Below are 12,033 nucleotides of genomic sequence, written 5' to 3'. Positions count from 1 at the left end.
CCCCCGCCCGCCCCCCCCGCTGCCGGTTTGCGCGGAGCCCCCCCTTCCCGCCGTTGCCTCTTGCCGCTACCCCCGCCCGCCCCCCCCCGCTGCCGGTTTGCGCGGAGCCCCCCCTTCCCGCCGTTGCCTCTTGCCGCTACCCCCGCCCGCCCCCCCCCGCTGCCGGTTTGCGCGGAGCCCCCCCTTCCCGCCGTTGCCTCTTGCCGCTACCCCCCGCCCGCCCCCCCCGCTGCCGGTTTGCGCGGAGCCCCCCCTCCCGACGTTGCCTCTTGCCGCTACCCCCGCCCCCCCCCCGCTGCCGGTTTGCGCGGAGCCCCCCCCTCCCGACGTTGCCTCTTGCCGCTACCCCCCGCCCCCCCCCCCGCTGCCGGTTTGCGCGGAGCCCCCCCTTCCCGCCGTTGCCTCTTGCCGCTACCCCCGCCCGCCCCCCCCGCTGCCGGTTTGCGCGGAGCCCCCCCTCCCGACGTTGCCTCTTGCCGCTACCCCCGCCCCCCCCCCGCTGCCGGTTTGCGCGGAGCCCCCCCTCCCGACGTTGCCTCTTGCCGCTACCCCCGCCCCCCCCCCCGCTGCCGGTTTGCGCGGAGCCCCCCCTTCCCGCCGTTGCCTCTTGCCGCTACCCCCGCCCCCCCCCCCGCTGCCGGTTTGCGCGGAGCCCCCCCTTCCCGCCGTTGCCTCTTGCCGCTACCCCCGCCCCCCCCCCGCTGCCGGTTTGCGCGGAGCCCCCCCTTCCCGCCGTTGCCTCTTGCCGCTACCCCCCGCCCCCCCCCCGCTGCCGGTTTGCGCGGAGCCCCCCCGCCTGCCGTTGCCTCTTGCCGCGGCCGCCACCGCCCCCCCCACACCCCCCGGCCCCCGTTACCGGTTTGCGCGGAGCCCCCCCTCCCGACGTTGCCTCTTGCCGCTACCCCCGCCCCCCCCCGCTGCCGGTTTGCGCGGAGCCCCCCCGCCTGCCGTTGCCTCTTGCCGCGGCCGCCACCGCCCCCCCCACACCCCCCGGCCCCCGTTACCGGTTTGCGCGGAGCCCCCCCTCCCGACGTTGCCTCTTGCCGCTACCCCCGCCCGCCCCCCCCGCTGCCGGTTTGCGCGGAGCCCCCCCTTCCCGCCGTTGCCTCTTGCCGCTACCCCCGCCCGCCCCCCCCGCTGCCGGTTTGCGCGGAGCCCCCCCTTCCCGCCGTTGCCTCTTGCCGCTACCCCCGCCCGCCCCCCCCGCTGCCGGTTTGCGCGGAGCCCCCCCTTCCCGCCGTTGCCTCTTGCCGCTACCCCCGCCCGCCCCCCCCGCTGCCGGTTTGCGCGGAGCCCCCCCTTCCCGCCGTTGCCTCTTGCCGCTACCCCCGCCCGCCCCCCCCCGCTGCCGGTTTGCGCGGAGCCCCCCCTCCCGACGTTGCCTCTTGCCGCTACCCCCGCCCCCCCCCCGCTGCCGGTTTGCGCGGAGCCCCCCCTCCCGACGTTGCCTCTTGCCGCTACCCCCGCCCCCCCCCCCGCTGCCGGTTTGCGCGGAGCCCCCCCTTCCCGCCGTTGCCTCTTGCCGCTACCCCCGCCCGCCCCCCCCGCTGCCGGTTTGCGCGGAGCCCCCCTTTCCCGACGTTGCCTCTTGCCGCTACCCCCGCCCCCCCCCGCTGCCGGTTTGCGCGGAGCCCCCCCTCCCGACGTTGCCTCTTGCCGCTACCCCCGCCCCCCCCCCGCTGCCGGTTTGCGCGGAGCCCCCCCTTCCCGCCGTTGCCTCTTGCCGCTACCCCCCGCCCCCCCCCCCGCTGCCGGTTTGCGCGGAGCCCCCCCTTCCCGCCGTTGCCTCTTGCCGCTACCCCCGCCCCCCCCCCCGCTGCCGGTTTGCGCGGAGCCCCCCCCTTCCCGCCGTTGCCTCTTGCCGCTACCCCCGCCCCCCCCCCGCTGCCGGTTTGCGCGGAGCCCCCCCGCCTGCCGTTGCCTCTTGCCGCGGCCGCCACCGCCCCCCCCCACACCCCCCGGCCCCCGTTACCGGTTTGCGCGGAGCCCCCCCTCCCGACGTTGCCTCTTGCCGCTGCTGCCACCCCCAGCTCCCCACACCCCCCGGCTCCCGTTAGCGGTTTGCGCGGAGCCCCCCCTTCCCGCCGTTGCCTCTTGCCGCTACCCCCGCCCCCCCCCCCCGCTGCCGGTTTGCGCGGAGCCCCCCCCCCCCGACGTTGCCTCTTGCCGCTGCCGCCACCCCCAGCTCCCCACACCCCCCGGCTCCCGTTACCGCTTTGCACGGAGCCCCCCCCGCCCGCCGTTATCTCTTGCCGCTGCCGCGACCCATCTCCCCCCCCCCCCGCCGCCGCTAACTGCCCCCCGAAGCCGCTAGCAGCTGGGCACCCCCCGCCAAAGCCGCCGCGGCTTCCCCTTCCCACATTGTCCCCTGGAGGGGGGATCGCGACGCGGGCTGCCGCTTCCCTCCCGGGCTGCCCGGCTGCTCTCTAACCCCTGCGACCGAGGCGGCGCTGTTAGGGCGGCCGTGCCGGTGCCCCTTGCCGCAGCTAGCCTCTCGCCGCTGCCCCTCCCGTCCGTCGTCCCCCGTCCCCAAAAACTTGCTGCTCTCCACGCTGGAGCCTGCACGGGGGAGGTTGCGCTCCGCTCCTCCGGCCCTAAAGCCGCCCTCGCCCGCCCCCCCGGCTTGCCGCTTGGCTGGGCTGCCCGCCCGCCCGCTAATCCCCCCCAACGCCCCCACCCCAAAAACACCCCAGCCCTACCGCATGCCGCTCCCCCTCTCCCCGCTCTCGCTGACCGCTGCCACCCCCCCCCCACCCCTCCCCCCCGAAACAAACCCCCCAGCCCTACCGCATGCCGCTCCCCCTCTCTCCCTAGCCTGCCCCCCCCGCCGTCGCTTGCTGCTGCCGCCGCCGCCGCCGCCGCCGCCGCCGCCGCCGCCGGGACCCGCCTCGGTCTGGTGGCGCGCGCTCGGAGATCCCCGGCTACCCGTCCGTCCGTCCCTCCCTCCCGCCCCGCCCCGGGGGAGGGCCCGGGGCAGCGCGGGCAGGCGGGGAGCAAAAAAAGGCGCGGGCGCCAAAAAACGTCGGGGTCCCGGGGTGGCGGAGGGGGGGCGGCGGCGGGGGGCGGCGGCGGGTACACGGCGCCGGGTCCAGGGCGCCGGGTCCAGCCCGTCCCGGGGCGGGGACAGGTGGTGTCGTCCGTCCCCGCCCCCGTAACCTGCTCTGAAGCATCCGCTTCCCGCCGCGGTTCGCCCTCCACCCCCCCGCCGCACACGCAGCTGCCGCTTCCCGCCGCCTCTGCCCCCCGCCCCGGGATCAACCACCCGCCGGGTCCAGCCGGTCCCGGTCCCGGGAACCTGCTCCCGGGGCCAGCCGGAGCCACGCCCCCTCCTCTGACGCTTCCAGCTGCCGCCTCCCCTCCCACCCCCCAAACTCACACTGGCCCTCGCCGGCCCGCCCACCCGCCTACCTGCTTGCCCGCCGCCGCTGGGTGGCGTGCCGGACACTCTCGCACACAGGTACACAGACAGGGACACAGGGACACAGGCACTCAGGCACACAGGGACACAGGGACACAGGGACACAAGGACACAGGGACACAGGCACTCAGGCACTCAGGCACTCAGGGACACAGGGACACAGGGACACAGGCACTCAGGCACACAGGGACACAGGTGGCGGGCCGGAGGCCGCTCTCCACTGTGTGGCAGGGGTCCAAGAGCCACCCCAGCCCAACCCAGAGGGTCTTTTGCACCTCTCTAGAGGCCACCCAGAGACCCCAGGCCGCAGCAGAAGCCTCCCCCGCACGCTCTGCAGGCTTCCGACCCACCCCAGGCCGCAGCAGAAGCCTCTCCCGCACGCTCTGCAGGCTTCTCAGCCACCCCAGGCCGCAGCAGAAGCCTCTCCCGCACGCCCTGCAGGCTTCTCAGCCACCCCAGGCCGCAGCAGAAGCCTCCCCCGCACGCTCTGCAGGCTACTCAGCCACCCCAGGCCGCACCAGAAGCCTCTCCCGCACGCTCTGCAGGCTTCTCAGCCACCCCAGGCCGCAGCAGAAGCCTCTCCCGCACGCTCTGCAGGCTTCTCAGCCACCCCAGGCCGCAGCAGAAGCCTCTCCCGCACGCTCTGCAGGCTTCTCAGCCACCCCAGGCCGCAGCAGAAGCCTCCCCCGCACGCTCTGCAGGCTTCTCAGCCACCCCAGGCCCCAACAGAAGCCTCTCCCGCACGCTCTGCAGGCTTCTCAGCCACCCCAGGCCGCAGCAGAAGCCTCTCCCGCACGCTCTGCAGGCTTCCGTCCCACCCCAGGCCGCAGCAGAAGCCTCCCCCGCACGCTCTGCAGGCTTCTCAGCCACCCCAGGCCCCAACAGAAGCCTCTCCCGCACGCTCTGCAGGCTTCCGACCCACCCCAGGCCGCAGCAGAAGCCTCCCCCGCACGCTCTGCAGGCTTCTCAGCCACCCCAGGCCGCACCAGAAGCCTCCCCCGCACGCTCTGCAGGCTTCTCAGCCACCCCAGGCCGCACCGGAAGCCTCCCCCGCACGCTCTGCAGGCTTCTCAGCCACCCCAGGCTCCAACAGAAGCCTCTCCCGCACGCTCTGCAGGCTTCCGACCCACCCCAGGCCCCAACAGAAGCCTCTCCCGCACGCTCTGCAGGCTTCTCAGCCACCCCAGGCCCCAACAGAAGCCTCTCCCGCACGCTCTGCAGGCTTCCGACCCACCCCAGGCCGCAGCAGAAGCCTCTCCCGCACGCCCTGCAGGCTTCTCAGCCACCCCAGGCCGCAGCAGAAGCCTCTCCCGCACGCTCTGCAGGCTTCTCAGCCACCCCAGGCCGCAGCAGAAGCCTCTCCCGCACGCTCTGCAGGCTTCTCAGCCACCCCAGGCCGCAGCAGAAGCCTCTCCCGCACGCTCTGCAGGCTTCTCAGCCACCCCAGGCCCCAACGGAAGCCTCCCCCGCACGCTCTGCAGGCTTCTCAGCCACCCCAGGCCGCACCGGAAGCCTCTCCCCGCACGCTCTGCAGGCTTCCGACCCACCCCAGGCCGCACCAGAAGCCTCCCCCGCACGCTCTGCAGGCTTCTCAGCCACCACAGGCCGCACCAGAGGATCTTTTGCACCTCTCTGGACGCCACCCAGAGACTCCAGGCCGCACCAGAGGCCCCCCCCCCAACCATTTACAGGCTGCAGTGCCAGCCTAGGCCCTGCTGGCAGCCTCCCTTGTCTGCTTTGGAAGGCCTCCCATCCACTCCAGACCTGCCTGGAGGCCTCCCTCGACTGCTCCCGGGGCCCTCGAAGCCACCCTAGGCCTTTCTGGAGGACCTGCTCGACCGCTCGGGCGGCTTCTGACGCACCCTCGGCCATCCGGCGCCCAGCAGCTCCCAGGGCCAGGCACCGGCCTCCCCCTCCGGCCGCCCCTGGGGCCGGGGGTGGCTCGGACTCGGCGCCCCCAACGTGTCGTCCCGTCCCCCCCCCCCCCCCGCACCGCCGAACATTCGCTGCAGCCGAGGGCTTGCCACTCGACGCCTACCCCACCCGCCCAGCCCCCCGCTGCCGCCCGGCGCTGCCCCGGCCGCTGCGCCCCGCCTCTCATCGCTCCCCCCACCCGGCAACCGGCCGCCGGGCACGGCAAGTCCCAGGGCAGGGAACAGGTGCTGCCGGGACCCCGTGCTGGCTGCCGGCTTCCCGGGGCTGCCCCGGGCACGGACAGGTCGCCCCCCCGCCCCGGCGAATGTTCACCGAACCGGCTGCCGGCTGCCTTCGAGCACCCCCCCGCCCCCCGCCACTATCGTCCCCCCCGCCCCCCCTCCGCCTCCGCTGCCGCTTCTCCCCGCACCGCCTCCACTGCCTCCCCCCGCCGCCGGCGAACGAGTCGGCGGATCCGTAGGGTGCCGGGAGCCCGAACGGCGAGCGGCTCCGGCTGCTGCCGGGACCGCGGGGCTTCGAGCCGCTCCGGCCGCGGCCGGGACCCCGTGCCGGAAGCCGGCATCCCGGGACGGCCCCGGGACGGCCCCGGTCGCCGGCCGGGTGACGTTCAGCGAAGCGGCTGCCGCCAGTCTTTGGGCCTCCCCCGTGCCGGGGCCGCGGGGATTCGAGCCGGTCCGGCCGCGGCCGGGATCCCGGGCCGGACGATGGCTTCCCGGGCCGGTCCCGGTCGCCTCCCGGGTGACGTTCACCGAAGCGGCTGCCGGCTGTCTTCGAGCCCCCCCCCCGCCTCCGCCTCCGCTGCCGCTTCTCCCCGCACCCCCTCCACTGCCTCCCCCCGCTGCCGGCGAACGAGTCGGCGGATCCATACCGTCCCGAGAGCCCGAGGCGGCGGCACCCAGTGCGGGTCCGGCCGAGGCCGGGACCCCGTGCCTGTCGCAGGCTTCCCGGGACGGCCCCGGAACGGCCGCGGTCGCCGGCCGGGTGACGTTCACCGAAGCGGCTGCCGGCTGTCTTCGAGCCCCCCCCCCTCCGCCTCCGCTGCCGCTTCTGCCCGCACCTCCTTCACTGCCTCCCCCCGCCGCCCGCGAACGAGTCGGCGGATCCGTAGGGTGCCGGGAGCCCGAACGGCGAGCGGCTCCGGCTGCTGCCGGGACCGCGGGGATTCGAGCCGCTCCGGCCGCGGCCGGGACCCCGTGCCGGAAGCCGGCATCCCGGGACGGCCCCGGGACGGCCCCGGTCGCCGGCCGGGTGACGTTCAGCGAAGCGGCTGCCGCCAGTCTTTGGGCCTCCCCCGTGCCGGGGCCGCGGGGATTCGAGCCGGTCCGGCCGCGGCCGGGATCCGGGGCCGGACGATGGCTTCCCGGGCCGGTCCCGGTCGCCTCCCGGGTGACGTTCACCGAAGCGGCTGACGGCTGTCTCCGAGCACCCCCCCCCCCCTCCGCCTCCGCTGCCGCTTCTGCCCGCACCTCCTTCACTGCCTCCCCCCGCCGCCCGCGAACGAGTCGCCGGATCCGTAGGGTGCCGGGAGCCCGAACGGCGAGCGGCTCCGGCTGCTGCCGGGACCGCGGGGATTCGAGCCGCTCCGGCCGCGGCCGGGACCCCGTGCCGGAAGCCGGCATCCCGGGACGGCCCCGGGACGGCCCCGGTCGCCGGCCGGGTGACGTTCAGCGAAGCGGCTGCCGCCAGTCTTTGGGCCTCCCCCGTGCCGGGGCCGCGGGGCTTCGAGCCGGTCCGGCCGCGGCCGGGATCTCGTGCCGAACGTCGTCTTCCCGGGACGGTCCCGGGAGGGCCCCAGTCTCCTCCCGGGTGACGTTCACCGAAGCGGCTGCCGGCTGTCTTCGAGCCCCCACCCCTGCCGTGGCCGCGGGGATTCGCCCCGGTCCGGCAGCTGACGGTTCCCTGTGCCGGACGCCGGCTTCCCGGGACTGCCCCGGGCCGGTCCCGGTCGCCTCCCGGGTGACGTTCACCGAAGCGGCTGACGGCTGTCTCCGAGCACCCCCCCCCCCCTCCGCCTCCGCTGCCGCTTCTGCCCGCACCTCCTTCACTGCCTCCCCCCGCCGCCCGCGAACGAGTCGGCGGATCCGTAGGGTGCCGGGAGCCCGAACGGCGAGCGGCTCCGGCTGCTGCCGGGACCGCGGGGATTCGAGCCGCTCCGGCCGCGGCCGGGACCCCGTGCCGGAAGCCGGCATCCCGGGACGGCCCCGGGACGGCCCCGGTCGCCGGCCGGGTGACGTTCAGCGAAGCGGCTGCCGCCAGTCTTTGGGCCTCCCCCGTGCCGGGGCCGCGGGGCTTCGAGCCGGTCCGGCCGCGGCCGGGATCTCGTGCCGAACGTCGTCTTCCCGGGACGGTCCCGGGAGGGCCCCAGTCTCCTCCCGGGTGACGTTCACCGAAGCGGCTGCCGGCTGTCTTCGAGCCCCCACCCCTGCCGTGGCCGCGGGGATTCGCCCCGGTCCGGCAGCTGACGGTTCCCTGTGCCGGACGCCGGCTTCCCGGGACTGCCCCGGGCCGGTCCCGGTCGCCTCCCGGGTGACGTTCACCGAAGCGGCTGACGGCTGTCTCCGAGCACCCCCCCCCCCCCTCCGCCTCCGCTGCCGCTTCTGCCCGCACCTCCTTCACTGCCTCCCCCCGCCGCCCGCGAACGAGTCGGCGGATCCGTAGGGTGCCGGGAGCCCGAACGGCGAGCGGCTCCGGCTGCTGCCGGGACCGCGGGGATTCGAGCCGCTCCGGCCGCGGCCGGGACCCCGTGCCGGAAGCCGGCATCCCGGGACGGCCCCGGGACGGCCCCGGTCGCCGGCCGGGTGACGTTCAGCGAAGCGGCTGCCGCCAGTCTTTGGGCCTCCCCCGTGCCGGGGCCGCGGGGATTCGAGCCGGTCCGGCCGCGGCCGGGATCCCGGGCCGGACGATGGCTTCCCGGGCCGGTCCCGGTCGCCTCCCGGGTGACGTTCACCGAAGCGGCTGCCGGCTGTCTTCGAGCCCCCCCCCCGCCTCCGCCTCCGCTGCCGCTTCTCCCCGCACCCCCTCCACTGCCTCCCCCCGCTGCCGGCGAACGAGTCGGCGGATCCATACCGTCCCGAGAGCCCGAGGCGGCGGCACCCAGTGCGGGTCCGGCCGAGGCCGGGACCCCGTGCCTGTCGCAGGCTTCCCGGGACGGCCCCGGAACGGCCGCGGTCGCCGGCCGGGTGACGTTCACCGAAGCGGCTGCCGGCTGTCTTCGAGCCCCCCCCCCCTCCGCCTCCGCTGCCGCTTCTGCCCGCACCTCCTTCACTGCCTCCCCCCGCCGCCCGCGAACGAGTCGGCGGATCCGTAGGGTGCCGGGAGCCCGAACGGCGAGCGGCTCCGGCTGCTGCCGGGACCGCGGGGATTCGAGCCGCTCCGGCCGCGGCCGGGACCCCGTGCCGGAAGCCGGCATCCCGGGACGGCCCCGGGACGGCCCCGGTCGCCGGCCGGGTGACGTTCAGCGAAGCGGCTGCCGCCAGTCTTTGGGCCTCCCCCGTGCCGGGGCCGCGGGGATTCGAGCCGGTCCGGCCGCGGCCGGGATCCCGGGCCGGACGATGGCTTCCCGGGCCGGTCCCGGTCGCCTCCCGGGTGACGTTCACCGAAGCGGCTGCCGGCTGTCTTCGAGCCCCCCCCCCCGCCTCCGCCTCCGCTGCCGCTTCTCCCCGCACCCCCTCCACTGCCTCCCCCCGCTGCCGGCGAACGAGTCGGCGGATCCATACCGTCCCGAGAGCCCGAGGCGGCGGCACCCAGTGCGGGTCCGGCCGAGGCCGGGACCCCGTGCCTGTCGCAGGCTTCCCGGGACGGCCCCGGAACGGCCGCGGTCGCCGGCCGGGTGACGTTCACCGAAGCGGCTGCCGGCTGTCTTCGAGCCCCCCCCCCTCCGCCTCCGCTGCCGCTTCTGCCCGCACCTCCTTCACTGCCTCCCCCCGCCGCCCGCGAACGAGTCGGCGGATCCGTAGGGTGCCGGGAGCCCGAACGGCGAGCGGCTCCGGCTGCTGCCGGGACCGCGGGGATTCGAGCCGCTCCGGCCGCGGCCGGGACCCCGTGCCGGAAGCCGGCATCCCGGGACGGCCCCGGGACGGCCCCGGTCGCCGGCCGGGTGACGTTCAGCGAAGCGGCTGCCGCCAGTCTTTGGGCCTCCCCCGTGCCGGGGCCGCGGGGATTCGAGCCGGTCCGGCCGCGGCCGGGATCCCGGGCCGGACGATGGCTTCCCGGGCCGGTCCCGGTCGCCTCCCGGGTGACGTTCACCGAAGCGGCTGCCGGCTGTCTTCGAGCCCCCACCCCTGCCGTGGCCGCGGGGATTCGCCCCGGTCCGGCAGCTGACGGTTCCCTGTGCCGGACGCCGGCTTCCCGGGACTGCCCCGGGACAGCCCCGGTCGCCTCCCGGGTGACGTTCACCGAAGCTGCTGCCGCCTGTCTTTGTCCCCCCCCCCCCGTGCTCTCCCTCAGCCGGGAGGTAGACGTGCTCTCCCTCGGCGAGTAGACGTGCTCTCCCTCGGCGAGTAGACGTGCTCTCCCTCGGCGAGTAGACGTGCTCTCCCTCGGCGAGTAGACGTGCTCTCCCTCGGCGAGTAGACGTGCTCTCCCTCGGCGAGTAGACGTGCTCTCCCTCGGCGGGTAGACGTGCTCTCCCTGGGCGAGTAGACGTGCTCTCCCTGGGCGAGTAGACGTGCTCTCCCTGGTCGAGTAGACGTGCTCTCCCTGGGCGAGTAGACGTGCTCTCCCTGGGCGAGTAGACGTGCTCTCCCTGGGCGAGTAGACGTGCTCTCCCTCGGCGAGTAGACGTGCTCTCCCTCGGCGAGTAGACGTGCTCTCCGCGGAGATCGCGCTTGTCGCCAAGGGGTCGCTGTTGCGCTCTGCCTCCGCCTACGTCATCGTACAAGCCGGCGTGATTTCTGCGACCTGCCGCTGGGCGGAGGTCGGCTGGTTGTGCGCTCGCGGAGCTGACGGCCCTCCAGTTCCGTATATGAGGGAACAAGCGACGCCGAGCACTCCCAGGGCAGCGCTGCCGAGCGGCTGCTCCAAGCCACCCGCCAGGCGGCTGGGCAGGGGTCCGTCTGGCTTCTCGGTGGCTTTCGCCCGGGTCAGAGAGGGGACCCGCGGGGCCGAACAAAGGCGCGGCGGTTTGGAGCGGCCGCTGGCGCACCCTCAGCGGTGTTGGATGGGTTTCGCTCGTCCGTGAGCCGGAGCCCAGCCCGGGCTCGGCAACGAAAGCGGGGAAAAGAAAAAAAGTTGACGAGTGGCTGGCGCCGGCCACTGCCGAAGTGTGGAACCCCCGAAGCGAAGTTTGCCCGGTGGGGCACGGGGGCAGAGAAAGCCGGGGAGACGTGGTGCCGGCGTCGGTCCCACCAAGAATGGAAAGCAAGCCCGTCCAGGCACGGCGAGAGAGAGCCCGGTAAGGGGCAGAGAGAGTTCCCAGCACTGGACCCTCTTCACGGGGGTTCCCCCCCATGGCCAAAGCCGCAGCCCGCGGGGGCACGGCATCTAAGGGAAAAGCCAGCGGCGGTGACTGGCCACTCGTATGCTATGGAGCCCGGCATGGGGGGAGGAGGGCAAGCCGGTGCCCCAGCACGGCTTCCTCCTGGCTCCAGAGGGGCGCCCCGTGATGGAGATGTAACTCGGTGCAGCTTGAGGGAAAATGCAAGCCCACATTTCGGGGAGGCAGAGGTGCCCTGTGAGCCGGTGCGGCCCGGTGCAGCTTGCCCCCCCCCCCCCCCCCCATCTCTGGAGGGCGCCCCGTTTGCTCCTCCGGCGTGTTGCCCGCACGCCGAGCCCCGTGCCTGCTGGCTGCTCCCGAGGGCGGTGGCGGGTGCGCGTGGCTGTGTCTGTCCCAGAAGAGCGAGGCCGTGGGGCCTCCGCTGGCTTCCTTTCCTTCTGTCCTTGTTGATCGATGAGGCCTTTCGGGTCGCGTCGGAAAGGGCCCCCGGCCGGCAGGGCAAGGGCGGTCTTCCTTTCCACTTCGCTTCCCGTCGCGTGTGAGGTGTCGTCCTCGTTCCCCCAGCCCCGAGCGGCTCGAGCGGGGGGGAGCCGTGGCGTTAGCGGCCCGGCGCGTGCCTTGCCGCATCCTCCCCTTTCCACCTCCCCCCCGGCGCTGGGGCAGGGTTCGGGGACCGGTCTACCGCAACCGGCTTTGTGACTGCTGCGTGGCCCCGTGAGTTTTCAGGTGTCCTAAAACGCGTGAGGCGCCGGTGTCGTCCTCGGTTCCGGGTACCCGCGGGTGCCGGCCGCGAGCAGCTGCGTGTGGCGGGGGTTGGCCGAGCCGAGAGCGAGGCGGCGGCGTCGCGAAAGTTAAAAGGGGCTAAAAGCGGCGCCGCGCGTGAGGCCTCACCTGCCCGGGTGGGGTCCCCGAGGGTTCCTCCCTAAATGAAACCTCTAGCCTGAGAAGGGCGGCTTTGTGGCCCGTACCCCCGCCCGCTGCCGAGCGAGCCGCCCCGGCTCTAAGGTCCTGGCGTGCCGGGGGCGCGCCCCGCTTCCGCGGGTCGCTGTCTCCTCTAGCACGTCCCGGTGCTCCCGTGGCAAGGCGGGGAGAGAGACGAGGGCCTTCTCCCCGCCGGGCGTGTCGGTATCGCTCGCTTCCGCTGCTGCTGCCTGAATCGTGCCCGGGATCTGGCAGCCAGGGGCCGGCCTCGGGGGCGGGGGAGCCCCAGCCGGCCTCTGTGGCCGCGTGGAGTCGGGAAGCGTGT

Source organism: Melanerpes formicivorus, unplaced genomic scaffold (genome assembly GCF_026170545.1).
Source record: "Melanerpes formicivorus ecotype bairdi unplaced genomic scaffold, bMelFor1.0.p_v2 SCAF_2071, whole genome shotgun sequence".
In the NCBI taxonomy this organism is placed as follows: Eukaryota; Metazoa; Chordata; class Aves; order Piciformes; family Picidae; genus Melanerpes; species Melanerpes formicivorus.
This window is presented reverse-complemented; position numbering follows the sequence as displayed.